At 41.7% G+C, this 23,225-nt stretch overlaps 1 protein-coding gene across 4 annotated transcripts in view; it reads right to left on the reverse strand.

Moving 5' to 3' along the window:
- Nucleotides 1-23,225, reverse strand: part of FYN (FYN proto-oncogene, Src family tyrosine kinase) — a 203,373-nt gene that overhangs the window by 96,762 nt on the left and 83,386 nt on the right. For all 4 annotated transcript variants that reach the window (XM_033102272.1, XM_033102265.1, XM_033102257.1 and 1 more), the window contains one exon: nt 11,975-12,044. The gene's annotated coding sequence lies outside the window, so the exon portion shown is untranslated. The remainder of the gene's footprint in view (nt 1-11,974; nt 12,045-23,225) is intronic.

Below are 23,225 nucleotides of genomic sequence, written 5' to 3' on the forward strand. Positions count from 1 at the left end.
AGCAGTAGGTTCCAATGCACAGGGCACTGCATTCAGCCTTCCAAACAAAGCAACCTGTGAGCTGGTTCTTCTTGTGCTTCCATGTTACACAGTGAGACGGTTAAGTTACAATTTTTCCTGTTATGATCTATAGCATCAAAGTAACCAACGATGATAATTTGCATACAAGCTGCACAAATGTGTAGGGAGAACAGTTGTCTTGGGTGAGCAGACACCAGCACTGACTATACATTTTTTCAATGCAGTGTCAAATAGTCTCTGCCCCCCAAATCCTGAAAGAGCATCCAATATCCAGGAAAACACAATGCTGTTTTCTTTATCCATTTGAATGACAGCGTTAAGCAAGGAATGCCGTGATCATTTCTTTTGGCCTAGATGCTCTTCCAAAACCTCAGATAGATTTAACAATGAGAAAGTGAAAACTGGGTTAGAAAGACGAGTCAACGCTCCTAAAATATGAAAATCACATACCATGACATGTACTAGTAGGAACCACTTGTATATTAAAATGTGCTCTCCTTCAAAGGCAAATATTTTTAGTATTTAGGAAACAATACTTACAGAGGTAACCTGGATGCTATTTTGAAAATGATATACTATTATTATTACCCTCCCTAAGACACATTTGTATCTAACAGCTTGGTAGTAGAAAGGAAAAACTACAAAAAACATCAATTCAAGTCAGCAGACCTACTGTGCTGCATACCTATTGTGTGTCAGGCATGTGACTCGTGCTAGGGACTACACAGATCAGAATAAACAAATTGCTTCTACACAGATCAGAATAAACAAATTGAATCGCATCAAAGGTTGTTGAAACCGCCTTAAAAAACAACAAATGTCATAAGAGCCACTTTTTATTACAGAACCAAATTGTGAGAGGTATTCCTTTGTGAAACAGGCAGAATATTTTTCGCTTCCTTGCCTAATCATGCCTCGGGACTCACGTTCTGTGGCTTCTCTGTGAAATCTTCCCAACACTGTCTTATGCCCTTCTACCTTCAAGAAGGCAATGGGGCAGAATTGGGAATGTGTGTGCTCATGTGTGTATATGTTTGCTGGGGGTCTCCTTCCTTTTTGCTCTATAAATATGAGTACACTCATATTACACTTTTCACACTGTGTCGTAATTGTTGGACGTTGGTCTCACACATAAAACAAAACCCTTACGGGCATGTACTGTGTCTCTGCATACTTCTGTTTTCCCTAGTCTGGAACTATGCTTCGTATTGCTCCTTAAATGTTTATGGAATGAATGAATGAATGAATGATTCTTTTAATCAATCATGTGAGTTCTATCATTCACTCATTCATTCATGTGAGTTTTAATCAATCATGTGAGTTCTATCTTCAGACTCCAGACGTTTGATAGTCAAAATATTCTTCATGGTAGGTGTCAAAAATTTCAAAAATTTCAGTACATGCATATAAATATATTTCAAGATAATAAGTTTGTTGAGGTATACTTTATATAGTACTCCCTACATTTTGACAAACGGACACAATCAAGTAGGAGTAGGTAGGTGGCTCTTTTACATACGTGTCTGGGCCCTGTCCTCAGGGCCTCTGACTGATGGTTTCTGACAGTGGAGTGTGGTGGGCACCAGGATTTTTAACAACTCCCCATGGGACTGAAAACACCTCATGGGAAGACTCCATGGAAGAGATGATGCGCTGCCACTGTGTTCTCTGTTTCCTTTCCTTTCCTCATCCACAGTCCCATCCATCACTCTCAGTCAACTATTAACATTGAAGATGAAACCAAAACATTTCTACTCAGCACCATACTTGGAAGCAAAACCTAGGTACTCAGCCACTTGGCTGGAGTCAATTACAATTTCTGGTTATTTAGCAGAAATACAGCTACTAAATGACATTTGGAAATGAACACGAGATATCCACTCAAAGAAATAAGAAATGCCTTTGAATTAGAGTCAATAAAAGGATTGTGATTTAAATGGGGGTCTAAAGGAGCATTACTGTAGGGAAGTGGTGTTATGAGAGAAGAAACTGGCCCTTACACCGTACTGTTCTGACTGCAAATGCAACCTTACACCTAAAGTTTTTTAAATGATGGATTTCAGGGAGTCTGTGAATAAGAGAGATCGATACAAAGTCAAAAATTCTAAAGAATAGAGCCCAGGAAATTAGGGGAAATTCATTTATCTAGTTTTATGGTACTATTTTTCAATTACCAGAGAAGGCCACAGGATATGAAAAAAAGGTATTATCTTCTCCATCCTTCACTGAGAATGTTGGAAGATGGGGAGGTCTGGCTTCTAAATTAAGAATATGGGACAATCTTTTTCCTATTTGAATTTCGATTCTTACAAATCAGTGTTTCTATTTGCGTTAAGCCCATCATAACAAACTCCAGGAGCCTATCACCATTCTTCTGTCATTTTTTTTTTTTTCCTGGGATTGCATTATGGTCTAATACGTCAGGTAATGGGGTCGATGGCCAGAGACCTGACATTTTGTAGAAATGGAATCTGACCTTTATTAATGTTTCATTGTGAATATGCTCTCAGTTTCATTGTGAATAATGCTTAAAATGAGACTGATATATTGAGGGAGTATTTGACTCGTTAAAAACAAGGAACAAACCCTCACGAATCAAAACAGAGGTATAGCTGGTATAAAAATAGATACAAAATCTATAGTGCCTCCTTGTTCTGTTGGGGTCCTGGGGACACTACTAGTTTGTATAATTTTAGGAATCCATTGATTAGGATGGGTCTTTAAGAAAGGATGGATTAAAAAAAATCACCCTGGTTTTGGAAAATGCCATCGAGTTACTCCTCAGAGAAAGAAAATCATGGAAACTGCTGTGAAGACATTTGGAAGGATGCTTTGCACTGTCATTTACAAGGCAGGGTATGTTGGTCTCACCAGCTGCCAGGACTGGGAGAAAACTGCTGAGCTAGTGGTTATGGCCAAACCAAGCATCTCTCTATAATTAGAGTTAGCCGGGAAAAAAAGTGGCACAAAGAGGATAGAAATATGTGGCCTCAGAATGAGGGGAGGACGAGCAAGCTGATTAAGTGTCTCTCAAGAGATTTCAATTAAGGAATCTGGCTGGGTGTGACCTTGCTCTAGACCGCTATGCTGCCCAGTACTGGTGGCCACTTCCCACGCCGAGCACTTGAACTGTGGCTTGTCTAAACCGACATGCGTTGTTAAGTGTAAATACACCTTGAAATTTCAAAGACTTAGTAAAAAAAAAAAATTTCCACCATATTTAATATCAATCACATGGTGATATAATATCTTAGAGATTCGGTTAACACATATTGTTAAAATTAATTCCGCCTGTTTCTTTTTACTTTCTTTTAACATGTTTACTACACAATTTTAAATTATACATGCTCCTTGTCTTCTGTTTCTATAGGACAGCACTAATTTAGAGCTTCATTTCTTCCCGTGTTAAATGCAACTGGTTGTGGGAACCCGGGTTGTGGAGGGAAGAAACATTGCGGCCACTGAGTGACATGCCAGGTGAGGCACTGCGGTCGTTTATCTGTTGACTGAAAACTTTCGCTTTAGGAGAAATGAGGGTCAATCACAAGAGCACCAAGCTAATCAGGTCTGACCTGGGCCCAACTCAAGCTCTCTGTGCCTCAGGATGTTCACCTGTAAAATGGGAAGGCAGGACTAACTTTTCTTCACGCTTAAGTAAAAGCAGTGAGGGTCTTCACTTGCAATCCTTCCCCATCACTCCAAACTCAAGTATAACCCTGCTGAAAACAACTGGCATTAACCTAAGAGGTTTTTCTCCTCAGCCAGGACTGTAACAACTGTGGCCTCTCCTGAGAAGCACTGCTATTTATCTGTGTCAGTTCCTCTCGTGGGAGCAAGCTTACAGATTCTTCTGGGACTCATTAACACACTTCAATATACACAAAGAACAAGGAGTGCAAGATGGGTAGAACAGACAGACTTCATCCCCTTCTTAAGGAAGCTGAGAACCATTTAAGAAAGAAAAGTCCTACAGATGCGATTTAGAGAGAAATGTAGTTGCTTTTGTTCAAAGCTGCAGATGAAATATCTGCTATTATGCTGTTAACCTACTAATTAATAAATCCCAGATTTTATAAAAATATGCGAGTGAAGTAATAGTTCCATGAAACCTAACTTTCCCTCTCCTTAAAAATCAAACACCGCTCAAATCAAATCTCAAGAACATTAATTTCTGCTTAAAAGAGGAAGTTAAAAACAAACAAACAAACACATAGACAAACAATGAATTCCACGTCTAAAAAAAGCCTTGGCTGACTCAAGGTAGTCTCTGCCAGCAGCAGTACGGATGCTGGAAATTGATGCTCTGCTCAAGTTACTCCTTCTTATCCCAAAGGCAAGAAAGAAAAATGTTTGGCATAATCTATTATCACAACAAAGTCTCGCTGACCACCAGGCAAGTGGCTAAAAAATAATCATTGTAAAAATACGAAGGCCTACATCATTCACTATAAAGAACTGAAGAACAGAAAGCAAAGGGTAAAAACTATCAGATATGATTTCAATGTAATAATTATCCAGGCAGGGATTACCCACTGATACTCAAAACACTGAAAGGTAGGTGGAGGGGTAGGATGTTGATCCAGGACCACGTACCGGCCCACAGATGCCTTACTGACCCAAAGTGTACCTGGACATTGGTGAGGTCTGGCTACCACCTTACCCAAGAGGTCAAACTTAGCACTGCACATGGTGTGACAAGCTGACATCATCCACTTCCTGATGTGATATAATATCTAGCATGCAATGCTACCTGTGAAGAATTCTTGCCAAAAGATGTTTGAACTGTATCAAGTAATGCAAAGCTTCTAGATCTCACAATTTTCAGCAAGTGAAGAGTGAGTTAAACAACAAGAAACAGACAAACCCAGAGAGTAGGTCCTTCTACACCACAATTAGCCTGGGACAATTAGGAAAGTCTCAATACGGAGTGGATGTTAGACAGTATTATGAAATTATTGTTACATATCTTAGGTACGATAATGGTATTGTGGTTGTGTAAAAGAATGTCCTAATTCTTAGGAGACACATGGCGAAATATTTAGAGGTAAAAATGTCAAGATGTTTGCAACTTTCCAATGGTGCAGCAAAAATTTGTATAATGTATACTATATATGTTATATGTATGAAATTGGAAGAGGGAAAAAAGAAAGCAAATATGGCAAATTTAGAATGATTGGTGAATCTAGGTAAAGGACATACAGGTGTTGATTTTACCATTCTCCCAACCAGATTTGAAATTTTTCAAAATAAATAGTGGGGAAAGGAAATGGAAGGGAGAAGGAGAAGAAGAGAAAAAGGACGGAGAGGAGGAGGAGAAGGAGAAAAAGAAAATGGGGGGAAAAAGCCAGTTTAGATAATTTCACACCTCTCCTTTTTATAATCCCCTCAACATTTATATTCAGGTCAGCTTCACTGTGTGCCTTTTCATTCAAAACGGTTTTATTTTTACCACTTTAATAAATTTCATATGTGCTCATTCAAACTGATGCAGCCACTGTCTTGGGCTTCTTTGCTGGCTGACATCAAAATCAAACTTGAAACAAAGCTCTACAGGCTGTAGAAACCAACCAGGTAGGTATGAAGTGTAGGATATCATATCAAAGCCTTCTGAAACTGACACCTAATTCCCTATCTGAATGGTTTTTAAGCCAGCAAGACTGGATCAAAGGCTGTGGGTGGTCATTCTTTCAGGCTTTGATCTTTTCCAAAGATGGCTCTCTCTCTCTCTCTCTCTCTCTCTCTCTCTCTCTCTCTCTCTCTCTCTCTCTCTCCCCCCACCACCCCCCTCTCCCCACCTGCACTGGGCGTTGACAGTGGAATGACAGGTACTGGTCAGACGGCCACTGAGGTCTTAGAGGCTCTTTCCACTTGGAGTGAGCTGTGCCTGAGTTCTGGTGCAGAGAACAGCAACGGTGTAACCCACCCACAGTACAGCCCCTCGGAGCTCAGCTGTAATGCCTGAGAGCTCCCAGTGAAGTAGGAATTAATTCTGCAATGGCTTTAACATGCAGAAGGCCCTAAGGGGCCCGGATGCACATAGCACAGGTAGGAATCCAGGTCCACTGCATGTCAGGCTCTACTGCCTATCAGCCATGCACCCTCAGAGCAGTGTTTCTTAGTGGGAGCACGAGGTCCCTGTGTCCTGTCCCAGACATGGCAGGACATTTACCATCTCTGCCCTACTCCCTTGCTTATCATAGGCCAACCCTGCATCTCGTCTTTGAGAGGTGAACAACAAACATCCCACGCTCCCAAACGCCCCCTGCCACAGACATAGGCTAAATTCTCTGAGCCTCAGATTTTATCTGGGGATAATACCGGTTCCACCACCTATGAAGTGGTTTGGAAGGAGCAAAGGTGCCACATCTCCTTATAAACTTAAATTAGCTGCACAAACGATATCATAATACACATTCACATGGGCAGCTTGCCAGTCAGAGGCAGGGCTGAGGGATGGGTCCAAACCCCTGGACCCCAGGGGGTTTCTATTTCATAGCGTTAGCTGTCCAGTCATGCACTACTAGAAGACGCAACAGCTACTACTATTCTAAAAATGTTTCCCCTCCATAGGTGGGAAATTTTGGTTTATAAGTGTTGCTGCAGATAAAAACCACACCGCAGTGTGAATTTTAGAGTGTAGGCTGATAGCAGATACATACCGTGTTAACCCGAAAATAAGACTTAAGTGGAAAATGAGCCCTAGCAGATTTTTCAGGATGACATCCCCGGAACATAAGCCCTAATGCGTCTTTTGGAGCAAACCTTAATATAAGACCCTGTCTTATTTTCAGGGAAACAACGGTAAGCTATTGGAGCCCACAAGAAGGAGACCAGCCTCAAAGTAGCTTCAAAGCGTCTGGTTTAGGATGGTGCCAAAAGTAACCCGGAACGAGAAGGGCACTTCTCTCAGGGAGCAAGGCACTACTTCAGGATCAAGAGAAGCAGGTACCAGGATAGGGTGCCCCACCCTCCACGCACACCAGAGCAGGGAGCTGCACGCACAGTCTGACTTGCCCACTGACGGACTGATCTGTGACGTACATTTTCCAGCAATGTTCTTGAAACTGAGGCTGAGCAGGGCTGTTGCCTCCAACCTCGCATGGAACTGTAAGCCCTGAGTAAAGCTGAGGATGGAGACTGGCGCAGCGACTTGTACTCGGAAGTGTGCATATGTGCGGAAGAGCCACCGGGAGCGTCAGGCAAATCCCACTCCAGGGATTCAGCTGCATTTTTTAAACAAGTTCTCTAGGTGATTTGGATGCAGGGGCCCGCAGACGGCCTCTGGGAGAACACAGACTCTCCAGAGTCTCACCTCTCCCTCATGTAGCTTTCGTGCTCTCACTTTATTGCCTTCATGGCTTAGCACTGAGCTAAAAGTACTTCTCTGGCCCTTACATCTTATTGTTTTTCTGGGTTACAAAATTGCTTGTTCTTACTCTTTATCTCGGTTCTTCTCCACACTCCCTCCCCCCCGCCCCCCACCCCACATTGTGTAAATGAGAAAGAAGCTAATTTTGTTTTGCTGATCTAATTTCTCCTTTATCATTCACTTTTAAATGAGGACTAGGAAACGCTGACCTGGCAGAATGTTCTGACCCTCCTTTAAGGCCAAGGCCTCAGGAATTAACAGGGGAAATGAGGGAGGCCACCAAAGGCAGAGCAGGGAAAAGGTACAAGCCTTGAGGAACCAAAGTGAAAGCAGATAGCCACGTTAGGTTATTGGCCATCGTGAAAGAGTATGGAAATGGCCCACAGGAATCAGCCAGGGCTGCTGGGACACAAGTAGCTATAAATGTGTGTTTTTTCTGTAGGTATATTAAAATATTTAGCACCAACATGGTGCTTTTATAGTCTCACTTGACTTGACTTACTACTCAGCTTTGGTACATTCTCCAAATTCTATTCATCTTAAACACAGCAGACTGATAATGTTCAAGTCCCTAAACCTCTGGGCTTGGCCATCTGAAAGGAGATCTCTCTCATCCTTCACTTCTCCGGCTTTCCAGAATGCATTTTCATAGCATTCTTGCAAGAAGAAAGGTTATCAGAGAAAAGAAAAATGAAAGGGAGTAAAGTCTAAAGATTATCACACCAAAGCTTTTGGTAGGAAAATATTTATGTCCACAACACACACCACATCCTTTCTGGGAAGATATTGCTGGTCTTGAAGCTGGGTTAGTGGATCCCAAAATATACCTCACAAAAAACACAGTTACCCTCCCAAAATAGACCCTGTAATTAAAGTCTTTTTGAGTGGATTGTCCTATATCACAACTTGACATATGTTGCTTTAATCTCCCTGCTTCAGCAAATGTAGCCATATTGGGCTACAAAAGCTCTAAACGACTCACATTTAAACCAGAATGTGGTATCACTAGGAAATTGATGCAAATAAATAGCCCTGTGTACCAAAATACCCAATCTCAATCATCTGTAAGGAGATCTCTCTCCTCCCTAAACCCATTTTTATCACATCAGAATCCCTACCCTTGATTCAAAAGGAAGGACTAGCCCAGATTGAAATACCATTTCATCTCAGAGGTCATCTAAAGACAAATACATCTGAAGAAGCTGGGGTTGCTATTTAAAATATGAGACAACCGCTTTTGTGTGAATGCTGGGATCATGTTGTGTGACTCTTTTAACTTTGGTTGACAGTCATCGGAGTAAGCCCTCAGATATCCATCTGTCTGTCTGAATTAATTTAGGTCATTTTTTGGTTGGAGTCAGAGATAAACGTGAGAGATAGCTTCGTAGGAGCCCTTTCAGCCCTATGAGTCTCCGAACAAGCTTTTTAATGTTTTGTTAATTAATATTGATATATAACTAAATGTCAAAATATTTAAAATTTTAAACCCTCAAAATAATATGTACTTTAGACGTTTAAAATTTTTTTTATTACTTCTTTATCTGTTTTCTCAGCCTCAGCATTGTTATCTTGAACTGGATCACTCTGTGTGTTGTGCTGTCCTGTGCATTGGAGATATTTAGCAGCAACCCTGGCCTCCATCCACTAGATGCCAGTAGCGGACACTTTCCCTCCCCTAGTTGTGACAACCAAAAATGTCTTCAGACACCGCCACATTCCTCTGGGAGGACAAAACTGACCAAAACTGAGAACCACTGCTCTCTCTATATTTATGTGTTTATATATCTCCCCCTGGCATGGCCAAGAAGAAAATACAGATTTTTCAAGGTACCCACACGTTTTAGTTTTAAGAATTTCAAACCTCCTATGACTCATCGTGAAGAATCGGGATTGGTGATCCACTACTACCCTGAGAGATTTATAAACAACACTACTGCTATCTGAAAATAAGGGTGGCCTGGCGTCATTTCAGTCAAGATATTTAAGAGGATGGATTTGTTGCTCCCCGATCTCTTGCACTACCATCCTCCTTACTTTTTCCATTCTTAGAAGACCAATCGTAAGAAATCCTTCACAATTCATTATCAGGCATTCAGGGCTGATTGTGAAGGAGGAGGATTAGGGGTTGGTGTCTAGTAACATTATCTACAGAAACGATGGCCCACTGTGCTACTTCAGGGCCAGACCAGGGGTAGCATTTCTAAAGCTGGGCCAAGTGTGAGGAAGGGTGTGGTGGTGAAGCAAATGCTTCCTCAAGGAGAGGTGCAGGGTGGGGAGGGATAGGAAAATAATACCAGAAAACGAAGAGTCAAAGAATGGGAGATTAGTTCAGCCCAGAGAAGAAAAGGTGAATGAGGAAGGAGATCGTCTTCAAATATATCTGGTGGGCTGGTGTGCGAGAAAGTCCATGGACTTGTCTCTGTCTGCTTAGAAAGTGATGGAGAGCAGTGGGTGATTCAATCAATATTTATCACAAGCCTTTTATGTGCCAGGCACTGTCCAGGCATAGACGACAGGAAGGAAGAAGACCCAGGCTCTGCCCAATGGAGTGCATATTGTAGCTCCATATAAAGACCAGATTGCTTCCCCTCCCCGGCCCTCCCCTCTTTTTCTCTATCTTTTTAACAATTTGAGCCAAATGTCCAGGTATTTGTTAAAAGGCTTGGTTTTTCCATTTTAAAAATGAAGGTTTAAATAACATACAGCAAAATTCACCTTTCTACTGAATAGTTCTGTGAGTTTTCATAGAAGCAGAAAGCTGTATAAATACCACGACAATCAAGGTCTAGACCAGGGGTGTCCAAACTTTTTTCAACATTTTCCAACAAGGGCCATACGTGGTAAAATACACAGACAGCCGGGCCACTCACTCGAGGTGAAGTACGTAGTGCCTCACCTGGTTTTTTTAAGTAAACTAAATATATTTTTGGAATTTGCTGCAGGCCAATTACCAATGGATAGTGGACCACAGTTGGCCCGTGAGCCGCAGTTTTGACACCCCTGGTCTAGAACAATTTCATCATCCCCTAAAATTTTCCTGTGCTCCCAATTGTTCTTTTTTAATTGGAGTAAGTGGCTCAGGGCCAGAGAAGGCTCATCACTGAGAGAATGTAAATTTTCCTCTGTAGGGATTCTGTGCGAGATACTTGTTTAGCTACTGGGAGATTGCGCCAGACAAACCCTGAGGCCATCTAGCCCTCTGACTCCATGAAACCGGAGGGCTGTCACGTGGACATCCGATCTTAAACACTAGCCCATCTGCCGTGATACAGGTGATTTCCCCTAGCCACGGGTAAAGGCCCCACCCCAAAGCCAAATTCTTTTAGTCAAAGCTCAAAAAATTCAGTCCAATAAGTGGCTCTCTTTGAAAGCTACATAATAAGCACAGACAAAGAATCAAAAGACAGGTTTGGAAATTAGAGCCTGAACATGGTAATTGAAGTCCAAACCAAGGCCACCATCTATTCCCAACCCATCTTTTTCTTCTTGTTATTTTGGTTTAAATAACATTAACTGCAAAACTGAACAAAGCTCAAACAATGTGACCACTCTTAGTTCCAAAGGTGACAGGAAGAGAAGTTAAATTAGCCAAGTTTGTCTAAGAAGGGGTCAATAGGGTTAGTGAAGATGAAAAATGTCTCAGGGGTTCCCACAGCTTGTTACGGAGGGGTGCTGGGAGAGGGGCTATGATAACCAATTGTGATGCCCCCTATTGCAGCAAATGGGGCACGACCAACCCATCTCCAATAGCCCTTCTGCTGGGAGAGATGTACACCTGCTTGACCTCAACGGCAAATGTCCAGTTTCCAAACAAGCCTGTTCTGTTACCAAGTATAACTGCTTTATTGAGCACCCACTATGCCCCAGCACTACGTAGTTCATTTTATTTTCATAATCTACGAGGTTGGTAACATTATAAGCCTCCTTTGACAGATGAGGAAACTGAGGCTCACAGAGGTTATGTAACCACCAGTAAGTGTAGAACTTGAATTTCAACCCAGGTTTCCTGAACCCAAAGACTATCCTTTTTATTACTGCTAGCAACGTCTTCTGAGTTGTTGCTGAACTTAATGGTCTTGGTTTCAGGCCACTGTTATGCCGGTTTATAGGCTGGCTCCCAGGCACGCTGGATTCTTAGCTTTCTTTAATTTCCCGTTCCCCAAGCAGCTAATTGCCTGTTTCTCTTTCAATTCAACACAGAGGCCATAAGGATCTCTCTGCTTTGGAGACTTTTTATTCTATTTTACACTTTTGGTCTGTAAGTTTATTACTCTTATATTCCATGGGTGGCTTAGAACATCGGTTAAATTGTCACGGGTATTCTTTACCCTGCATCCACAGTTTTCCTAAATCTAGACTTCTTATTAAATCTTTGAAAAGCTCATATTGCTTAATAACATCAGCAATAATAAGACAAAAATCATACTATCAGAAAACACCAATTGAATGTCACACTTAATTACAAAGTTCCATTTTGTCTAACTTTAGTGGTCTAAGTTGGAAGCACAGAACAAGACAATCACTTTCGTTTGTGAGTACCATTTTACAAAAAAGGTTATCAGAAATAAATGCAGTGACACTTACCAAAATTTCCCCCAACTATCACAAACTTTATATACACCACATGTCTTCTAATACAGCTGCTGGAGTGGTCCTGAAAAACAATACCACAACAAAAGGAAAGATGCATCATTTAACAGAAGTAATTTAATATACACATACTGCGTTTCCCTTCCGGAAACCATGTCTTCCCTGTATCAGGTACCCCTCAATGTACCAAACTCTTCTCTTACTGCCAGATTCCTCTTTGTTTTTCACAGGAAGACGAAATCAATTTACAAATGAACTCAGCACTTATTAATAACAAATAAATAAAAATCTGGACAATGAAGTAAGTCAGGAACTGTGCTTACAAATAGTTTATTTGAATTTTCGGCCCTTTAAAATAATTGAGGACAAGAGAACAATGCAAAAATATCTAAAGCTGAACTCAAAATATCCCCTCTCCCCCACACCCCCCCCCATAAACCAATTTCTCTTTCCTATTTCTTTCAATAACACACTCCCTTCTCCCCTGCTGGCGGTGAGACCCTGACCTTTCTTTTCCAGACTTCATTTTATTATCTGAAAAATAGGAATTATTATACTGACCTCACAGGGTTGTTATGAGAATTAAACAGTGTAAATGCAATCACATATAAACAACACAGAAAGGCTTCAAACAGCACGTGGCACAGGGTAAGCACTTGGTGAATGTGAAGAGGAAGTATCCTTCTCCTAGCCACACAGGCCTGAAAGCTGCCATGGCCTTCCTCACCGCCACTGTAAAACACGGTCCACACCGGCAATTCCAGTCCCGAAGGCAGGCTACAACTCACGGCCTTCCCTCCATTTCAACATCACACTCTGGCTGGCTGGCATCAGCCTGGCAGAAACCTGTCTCCCAGCCTCGGTTTCTTCCCTTCTAATCCGACTCTCGCAGCTCTGCAAAGCATGCTTCCTCAACACAACTTAAAGCCTCAGTGGAAAGGCCTGCCACGGCTCCTATCACCTACATATTATCTGTGAAATTACATTAGCCTGGGACTCCAGCTCCCCTCAGCTTCATCTCCGCATCTTCCTGTCAGATGCTGTGGCATCCAATCACCTGTCCTGCCGGACCCTTTCGGCATGCTAGTTCCTTCCCGAGTTTCTGTCCCGTAAGTGCTGTTGGAGGCCTAGCTGTTCTCTAAGGCAGGGGCTCTTTACCTCTTTGTGTCATAACAGCTAGAGATACGTTTCTCAAAATAATGTTTTTAAATGCTTGAAATTAACATATGAAATGCAAAAGAAGTATACTGATGTACAGTTATCAAAACATGTAACAAAATTGTGATGTTCTTCCAATATTTAAATAAATGCCAGCAAAAGTCTAGTACCTATTGTAATTCTGAAGTATTTTTGGGCATAAATGATATCAGGGTATCTTTAACTATAGCGTAATATGAAAATACCCATTATCTCTATTGGTGACAAATAGCTAATGTTACTTTCATAATAGAAGGAAATGTTACATTTCAGGTAAGAGTTTGTGAAAATAAAGAGGTAGTTTTTTTCCCTCTCAAAGTTCATAGATGCCCTGAATTTCATTCATGGACCCAGGTCAAGAGCCCCAAATTTAAGGCCTAGCTTCATGCTCATTGTTTTTTGAGCTCTTTCTACCTTGATTTTCTCAATTTCGTAGTATCTTACCCTTCTTTGTTTTTCTCTTTTTAAAAATTTTATTTTATTTGATATAGATACTTTAAATGTACTTACTGTATCCTACTTTTTAAGTTTTAAGGAAAAGCCCTATTTTTTTCCCAATTTTTGTATCCCTCCCGCAGCTAATAATGTCCTGCCTCACAGCGGGCACAGCAGGAAGGCATTCAGTGAGCATCGTTTGAATCAATCAGTGAATAACAGTACAATCTTGCTTCTCCTACACAGGCTCAGCTAACATTAATATTATCTCATTTCTTTTTGGCATTCTAGGAGGTCCTAAATATGTAGACGGGGCACCTCAACATTCCATATTTAGAGTATAAAAATACTAAAATTAGGCAACAAAATGTTCTCTGCTTTTACTTTTCCTCTTTAGAGAGTGAATGCTTAGTCCGTGCTGCTGACTGACTCATCTCCCAGGAACAGACCAGCCAGCTCCTCAGTCATTCTACTGACATACTGTGTGACACAAGCACAGTTCCCACCTTTGTGGAGCTTCCAGTCTAGCAGCTTTCCCTAGCTAGTCCAGAGAAGCTGAGAATCTCTCAATCTTGTAGGGCCTTTGCACAGACAAAGAATGAATAGCTGGTGATTTCCTAAGTACAGGTGCATTGATGACCCATGTAGGTAAGGCCAGTTAAGAGTTGCTATGTGAGCCCGTGGTTTTAGGGCCGGCGGGTCCAGTAGATGGAGCAGTGAAATCCCATTTCCCTTCCTGAATAATGTTGTCTTTGCATATGAGGTTAGAGACGGTAACCCCGCCAACAGTGACCATCTCAGGAAGGTCTACTCAATTCCTGGCCACATATCTCACTCTGAACCCCCTGAACCTGTAATGGGTCAGCCTCACGATGGACGTTGATCCTTCAGTATTACCAGCCTTTTTCCTAAATAGTTGCAGCTCAGGACTCTGTCTTTTGCCAAGAAAAACAAAAATATAACAGACTAGTCCTTCCTTTTCAAATGAAGAGAGAATAATGATATTCTCCACTGAAAACCACTCATAAGGGCATTGTGACCATTTGCTTTGGCAGAAATTCACCACTAGCAACAAATTTTATGTCTGACATCATGTCAAGTGACTCTTAGGACAAGTGGGGGTGTATTCTCCCATCCCAGTAACGAGGACCGATGAGATATCTACTCAGAGAACACAGGCTGGACTTGGCACATTCTTTTTACTCTTAAGGACATTTAAATCCATTTCATTTTGTTTCTTTTGTAGACACACTAGATATACTGTACTACACAAAAATAGATGAATGATAGATGAAAGGGCAGCACGACTGTTTTGTCTTCTGTTTCGGCAATTATCATGCATATATCTTCATCAATAAATACTAAGGAGCTGGCCTGGTGGCTCAGGTGGTTGGAGCGATGGTGGCTCAGGTGGTTGGAGGGACATGCTCCTAGCGCTGAGGTCGCAGGTTCGATTCCCATATGGGCCAGTGAGCTGCGCCCTCTACAGGTAAGACTGTGAACAACAGCTCTCCCTAGAGCTGGGCTGCCGTGAGCAGACGAGGTTGGTGGGAGCTGCCGTGTGCTACCATGTGCTGCCATGTGCTGCCATGAGCAGCCTGTGGCCGGCAGCCATCTTGAGCGGCCGGCAGCCGGCAAGAGCTGCTGTGAATGGCTGACTGATGATCGGCGACTAACTGCCTCCTCCCGGGGCAGCGCAAGGCTCATAATACCAGCATGGGCCAGGGAGCTGTGTCCTACACAACTAGACTGAGAAACAACGGCTTGAACCGGAGTGGGGGAGGGAGGCGTAAGAAGGGAGAAAAATAAAACAAACAAACAAATAAATAATAAATAGATGTTTACAAGGGTCCCCACACAACAACACATTGCACTGCATGTATTTTTTTCCTTCTAATCCATATCATAGACTATTGTGTGACCCCTAGTTTAAAGGGAACATTTTCATTACACACAGGGAACAAGTTATCTCTAATACAATGCTTGTCTGCATGGGGTCATGCCCTCCTCCTTCTTCCTAACAGATCCCCCATATTCCTTCAGATACAGTGCTTCATGGGCAGGTGACAGCCGCCCCAGCTGGAGGGTGGGGACCTGAGTGGTCTATGGCAACATCAGCATCACCTGAGAGCTTCTGAGAAACATCAGCTCTGAGGCCCCACCCCCAAACCTACTGACTCAGAATCTTTTACAAGATCCCCAGGTGATCTGGGTGCACACTAAAGTTTGAGATGTATTATTCCAAGGGAAACCCATTGCCAGTGGTTGGTTCAAGAATAGACACATGTCCCAATTCAGGACAACAACATAAGAAAAATCTTTTGCAGAGAACCTCCCCCATTCTTCGGGGAGAAATCCCCCCTTCTGAATGTTGTGTGGGATGTGACACCTAGAACTTCCATAGCTATCTTGCTCCCACCTAAAGATAAAGCTGGCCCAGAGAGGAGGGCAAAGACATAAAAAACACAGGGAAGCAGAATGGTGGGGAGGAATTGCATTTGGTCAACGCTCAATTCTGCGGAAACACTGAACTTCCAATAAATTATTTTTTTAAATTGTCCATGTTTTAAAATTTATTCTTCATTGTGTTATTTTATAAAAGATTAATTGAGATATAATTTATAGGGTTTTCCCCAACCCTACCCCTCAGTATTTTTTTAAATTACATTTATTGGGGTGACTTTGGTTAGTAAAATTATATAGGTTTCAAGCATACGATTCTATAATACATCATTTATGTATTATTGCATAATTTCTTATTGTTCAGGCCTCCTGGAGTTGAATTATCTGAAGCTGGAAAACATCCCCAATAAAACATTATAAAAGCAACAGAATACCCAGGCACTGGGCTCAGCCACATGCCAAAGAGTCTAGACAAGTCAGTGCATCCAGACTAGAGCGACAGTTCGGAGACTTATTTTGTTCAGAGAACTGACCAGTAGTATTTCCGGTTCTGACAACCATTGTTCGCTTTGCCCATTTCCAAAAGCTTTCTAAATGAGCCAGTCTAAATGATCAACCAGAGGAAGTGCTGAACACTTTCCAAATTATTTTAATCAGAGAGATCAACAGTTGCCTTCCCCAGAAGTCACATGGATGTCATTTCCTGCAAAGACAATGGGAGACTAATTGCCTAGCCTCAGATTCTAATAGGGAAGACAACCTGTGACATGTAATTACTGAAGGATAAATAAGGAAAAGCTTGAGGCTCTCAGAATCAATCCGCTTTTGAATCCACTCCAACAACTTGGGGAAAAGAAAAAAAAAGAGAGAGAAAGGCAGCTGCTCTGGGAAAAGATTTGAGGGGCTAGCAGCTTAGGTAGTCACCCATCCATTTTTACACCTCACTGGCACTTATTAAAGACCTTTCTGAGGAAACTAGATAGACCTGCTATTACCATATTTTGCCGTGCAGAATGCACATTTTTTGGTCCAAATTTGTGAGGGAAAAATAAGGACGCGCATTATACATGGGTAGTACTGATTCCGTATCTATATAAATGTTTTCATTTCTTTTATTTATGCTTATGAGTTAAAAGTATAACTCTAACAATCAATAACGATATCCATATACAAAATAACACTCTGGAATATGACAATCGGTTTTTTTGAACTTATGATGAACTTGCAACAACGAAGAGTTCTTCACCTTCTATTAGGTTGGTGCAAAAGTAATTGTGGTTTCTGCAATTATTTTTAACCTTTTAAACCACAGTTACTTTCGCACCAACCTAATATGATGCGTAAATATGGTAAATATGTTACCAGTACACAAAATTTCTTGTACCTTGTATCTGTTCTTGTATTTTGTAATTATTTGTCACATAAAATTTCTTGTACCATAATATGTTAAAGAATAAATGCTAAAATTCCTTTATAATACATAAAACAAGTACTTAAATGTAAACAAATACAATTTGAATTAAAAAACTAAAATGAAAGATTTTTTTCCCCCGGAAAGTTTGGGCCAAAAACGTGTGTGTGCATTATACACAACAAAATACAGTATTTAAAACCATATATGGCTTTGGTGTAATTTTGCTTGATATATAAGAACGATATAGTCAAGGAAAACTGGGTGTCCAAATGGACATTACCTCTCTAGTGTATCATAGCTTCTTAGCCACAAGAAGATATTTTTGGGGGTGGGTTTGTTGTATTGGCTGGACGAAGAATGTGCTATCATGGAGTGAACGTTAGTTGGTTTTCCACAGACTATTCCTTAGGTTCTATCACCTCAGGTCTCTTTTTCTCTCCAAACCTTTTTGCTTTCTCTTCCCTGGTACCTCATATACTTCCACCTACCACCCCTTGTCATGTGTCTCAAAATACATCCCTAGATCTACTATCCATGCTTCTAGTTCCTCTGCTGACCCCTAGATAGAGAGTACCTTGAGGGCGGGGACTTTGTTTTGGTCACCATTATATTCCCAAAGTTTAGCACTGTGGCTGGCGTTGAGTATTACGTGTTTGTTGAATGAACAAGTGAAAGGCCTCACTCAGACTCTTAAGATGTCTCACAGAATTTCTTGCCATCATCTCCACACTGGCTTGACTCTGGTTTCTCCTTTACCAACTCGATTGACACATATGAAAGCTCGGATTACAGCACTGATTAGGCCAGTTCTACAATGTCTCAGCTGAGAAGGACTTACTAGCCCAGTCCTGCATTTTCCCTCAATGCAGAAACTGGTCCCCCCAAGGCCAGAAGACTTCCTAGAGGTCTTACAGTTCATGGGTGGCAGAGACTCGGGCTGCTGACTCAGCGGCTCTTGCTAACACGCCACTGACTTCAGTGCTCTTTAATCAGAATGCAGTACAGGCCTAGGTATGCAGGAGACACCTAATAAATATTTGTTGACTGACTGATTGGATAAAGGTATGAGTCTCTTTGACATATACCAACGGGTTTCAGTTTTTTTAAGTGAAACACGCGTTTAAAAAAAGACACTACCCCAGGACACAACAGGGAAAAGAAAGGAGCTGCTCTGGACCTCTGCCCCTGCAGTGCTTCTTGCCCACCTTCCAGCGACCTCCAGGTTTGGTAACACTGCCCTGCTAACGAAACCAACAACTTACACAAACGCATGCGCTTCAGGTTTGGACTCAAGGCCACCCAACACCATTCCACACCCACCGCAGCCTTACCTTCCATTTCTCTTTCCTCCCTCACACCCCACCGTACCAAAGGATTTGATGTTTCCAGCATGTATCCCTCCTCTGGGCTCTCACCTGGCCTGTTTCTTCCCTCTTATACACTCTTACCTCCACCTGCAAGAATGGAACACAACCAACCGGCTCCTCAAACCCAACTCTAATATAAATCCTTCCCTGAAGTTCTTGCCCAATTCCTTGCACTGGAATTAATCTCACTCTACTTATACCTCTAATATAGAGCTAACCACACTGTCTGCTTTGAGGGAAAAGGCCAGCTCCTCGAGGGCAAGAGCCTACTCTCTATTTATCTTTGAAATATTGGCGCCTTGCCTGGCCCAATACCTGGCACAGAGAAGGCACTTTTGGTCATTTCGTGGCATTTAAAGGGCTTTATCCTTTTTGGTTCACCTCTGTGACCAAATTATGTAAGTTTTGTAATGGGCGGCGGTTCCAAGTCTTCTAGCCTGTGCAGGCTGACGACAAAGCCAGCACACACTTGCAGAGCCCACTTGCTAGGGAACAGCTGTGTGAGTCTTTACTGAGTTTTATTTTCAAAAGCAAAGAATGGGGTGGGGGAAGGCAGGGACAGTGACTTCCCTCCCTTCTAGGGCTCTCTCCTGTGGCTATGGCTGTTCTGTGCAATGTGAGATACATGCTAGGCAGCTTGTGCACAAAAATAACGATAGATTTAAAATACAGTTTTTGACTCCTGCCATGCTACAATATTCTCTGCAAGTCCAAAGTCAATTGTCTGAAAAATTAAAGTGTTCCAAAAGGTAGGATAATATATTAAATAAGCAAGGGCACAAACAAAGCCCACCGCAAGGGAAGAGGATGGGAATCAGAAAACACAGGGTTCCCTAGGAAACCAAGCCTCCTGTATGACTGTGACCTTCCCCCTCGTGGGGAAGGGGCTGTGAGAAGGCATCACTGACCCATCTGCTTCCCTTGCCTGCAGGGACCCTAATTCTTCTGGCTTCACTCCAGCAAGCCGGGGAGACTCAAGCAAGTTTGTGGTTGCTGTTTCTTTTATTTGCTGGAGGTGGAGCAAAGAGTAGAAGAAAAGAGAGAGAGAGATGGACAGAAAGGGAGATGAGCACAGAAGGCATTCAGCCGACAGAAGGAATTACCAACCACAGGATAAGGAGGTAGGAAGGTCAAACTGCAAAAGGCCGGCTGCTCCTTTCTCGTCGGCCATTGCCAGGACAAGAGGGAATCAGAGACTCACCATGGGGCAAGGCACCACCAAAACAGCACACAAAACAGAGCTTATCTGCAGCTGCCCACGAGGCTGGCTCTGAAGCACACGAGACACACATGTATTTTGGGCGCACTGGCACAAATGGTTGTGCTGAGTCATGCAAAGGGGTGACTTGAGGGGTTGGTGGGGTTTTAGGACTTCTCCTTGCCCCCTGTAATCTCCATCAACCCCCAGGAGAAGGGAGAGTGACATAATTTTTCTTCCTAATCTTCCTCCTGCTAATAATAATAATATAATTATTATTATATATATTATTATTATTATGTTTAAACTTTTAGGCTGAGGGTGCCCAGGTTATTTGGGGAAGAAATAAATGAAGTAAATGCCATTGGAATAATTAGGAAAAAAATGATTAGGAAAAAAGATTCTGCTTCCATCAGCCTCATGAGAATTAAGTATATATTTATAATTATATCTTTGTTTTATTTCTGGCAACGAATTTCTGTCAAGTGATCATATCACTTGTGCATCAGGTAAAAATAAAACAGAAACTCTGTGGTTGTTGTCGTATACTTGAATTATTTCTGACGTGCCCTTGTTCGTGAAGCTATTTCTAGGGATCTGCATCCAGAGTCTGAACAGAAACGCTACTTTACTACAATGCAGGTGCAAATGCTGGACAAATCCTCGAGACCTCTTCCAACCTGATTACCACTCTCAAGACCCTCCAAACAGACATTGGTCAGTGGCTCCTGGGAAGGCTCGTGAAATGCACACAGTATCTCAATGCTGCCAAGATCAAGGTTAATAATGATGAGTGTGGAACCCTGGGAGGGTGGGTTGGCTACAGCATTAGAATCCCAGAATCCTGGGGCTGAATGGAAATTTAAAGGATATCCAGTCTGGTAGTTTTTAAGCTATGTTTTTTTAGTATGAGAACCTTATGTATATTCACATTCACATTCACACACACACATACACACACGTTTGTGCATTTCAAAGGTGTATGCTCAATCCAATATAGTAGATAAAAGTGGAACAGAACAGCCCTGGTTCAAGTGGGAAAGGACTCAAAACACTACCCACTCGACCATCCTCCTGGCCCCTGGGCACTTCTGGGGAACCTCAAAGGTCTAATAACACTGCAAATCCCCTCCCCCATCCAATATCTGCCTCTTGTGCTTGGTATCTCTTCCAGCTGTGTGCAGGTTCTCCACGTGGCAATGTGGGTGAAGCAACACCTCTACCTTTTCTCTACCAAGCACCTATTTTACCCACCCTGGAGGATCCCACGTTTTGAACCATTTCACTTCTCATAAAAACTGCATTTTTGAAGTGATAAGTAATTTATTTGCCCAGCTCTATTTGGAGTCAGTGAGACCTCAACTTAAATCTTAGCGCTGCTAAGCTTGGTAAACTTGGGAAAATTCCTTAATAATTTGGAGTAGTAAACCCAGTAGAAGCTTTTCTTCTCTTCCTCTGCTTTCTATTTCATCATAACAAATCTTTATCAAAGAAATATCAAATATCTAGGAACGATCCAACAAAAGATATGAAAACTACAAAACATTATTGAGAGAAATTAAAGAAGACCTAAATAATAGAGGGTTATGCCATGTACATGGAGTGGAAGTCTCAGTATTTTTAAGACGTCAGTTCTTCCCCAAAATTGCATCTTCAATGCAATTTCAATTTAAAAAATAGTTTTCCCCGCCCCCCACCCCCAGTAGAAATTTACAAGCAGATTCTAAAATTTATATGGACGTGCAAAATGCCCCAAACCAATATAATCTTGGAAGAATAAGAACAAAGCTAGAAGACTTACTCTATCAGATATCAAAATTCACTATAAAATAACAGTCCTTAAAACAGTGTGCTGTTTGTGCAAGGATAGACAAATACACCAATAGAACAAAAGAGAAGGTCCAAAATCCAACCTAGAGAGATAATCATCTAATTTATGACAGATGGCACTGAAGTTCAATTAATAGCGGTGGGTTCACTGGGTACTGCGGGTTGAATTATGTCCTCCAAAATGAGACATTGAAGACCTAACCCCAAGTATCTCCGAATGTGACTGTATTTGGAATTAAGGCCATTGCAGAAGGAATTAGTTAAAATGAGGTTATAGTGGATTAGGGTGAGCCCTAAGTCCGATATGACTGGTGTCCATTTAAGAAGAAACAAATGTAGACAGAGAGACATGAGGGGAAGAAGGCCATGTGACAACGGAGGCAGAGACCAGAGCAATGCAGCCGCAAGCCAAGGAACACCAAGGATTACCAGCTCCCACCAGAAGCTGGAAGAGGCATGGAAAGATTCTTCCCTAGAAAGTGCCTTGCTGACACCTGATTTTGGACTCACAGCTTCTAGAACTGAGGGAAAATACATTTGTATCGTTTTAAGCCACCCAGTTTCTGCTACTTTGTTATGGCAGCCCTAGGAAAGGAATACACTAGGTATCCATATAAAAAAAATGAATCTTAGTCTCTACCTTCACCATGCCAAAATCATGGGTGGTAAGACTAAATGTGAAAGGTGAAATAATAATATTTTTAGAAGAAAACAAGAGAGAACACCTTCATCCCTTGCAAAAAGTAATGATTTTTAAAGAACAGCACAAGAAAATGTAACCATGAAGGAAATTAAGAATGTATTTATCAAATGACATCAACAGAATCAAACGGTAGGCCGCATAGTGGACATGATAATTGCAATACATATATCTAGAACTCCCTCACATCCTTAAGGAAAAGACAGACAATCCAATAAAGAGAGGGGCAAATACTTGAGAAGAACTTTCTCAAAAAAGGAAATCCAAATGGCCAATAAACATATAAAAAGATGCTCTAGTTTAGTCATCAAAGAAAAATAAATTAAAATCACAATGCACTGCCCACACACACCTACCAGATTAGCTAACAATGACAGAGAGAAAACCCACAGTGTTGGTGAGGATATGGAGCAACTGGAACGCTAATACAGTGCTGGTGAGAGTGCAAACTGATACAGACACTTTGGAAAACTGCCAGTGTCTATTAAAGCTGAACATACACATATCCTATGACCCAGGATCTCACCTTCAAGTAATCTGTCCTCCAGAAATGTTACAGATGCTCACACAGTGACATATACCAGAATGCTCCTAGTCGTACTCTCTATAATAGCTGCAAACTAGAAATGACCCAAAGCCCATGTACGAGAGAAGGATAAGATAAATTTTGGTATAGTTATACAATATATTACATAGAAGTG

Source organism: Rhinolophus ferrumequinum, chromosome 3 (genome assembly GCF_004115265.2).
Source record: "Rhinolophus ferrumequinum isolate MPI-CBG mRhiFer1 chromosome 3, mRhiFer1_v1.p, whole genome shotgun sequence".
NCBI classification, from domain to species: domain Eukaryota; kingdom Metazoa; phylum Chordata; class Mammalia; order Chiroptera; family Rhinolophidae; genus Rhinolophus; species Rhinolophus ferrumequinum.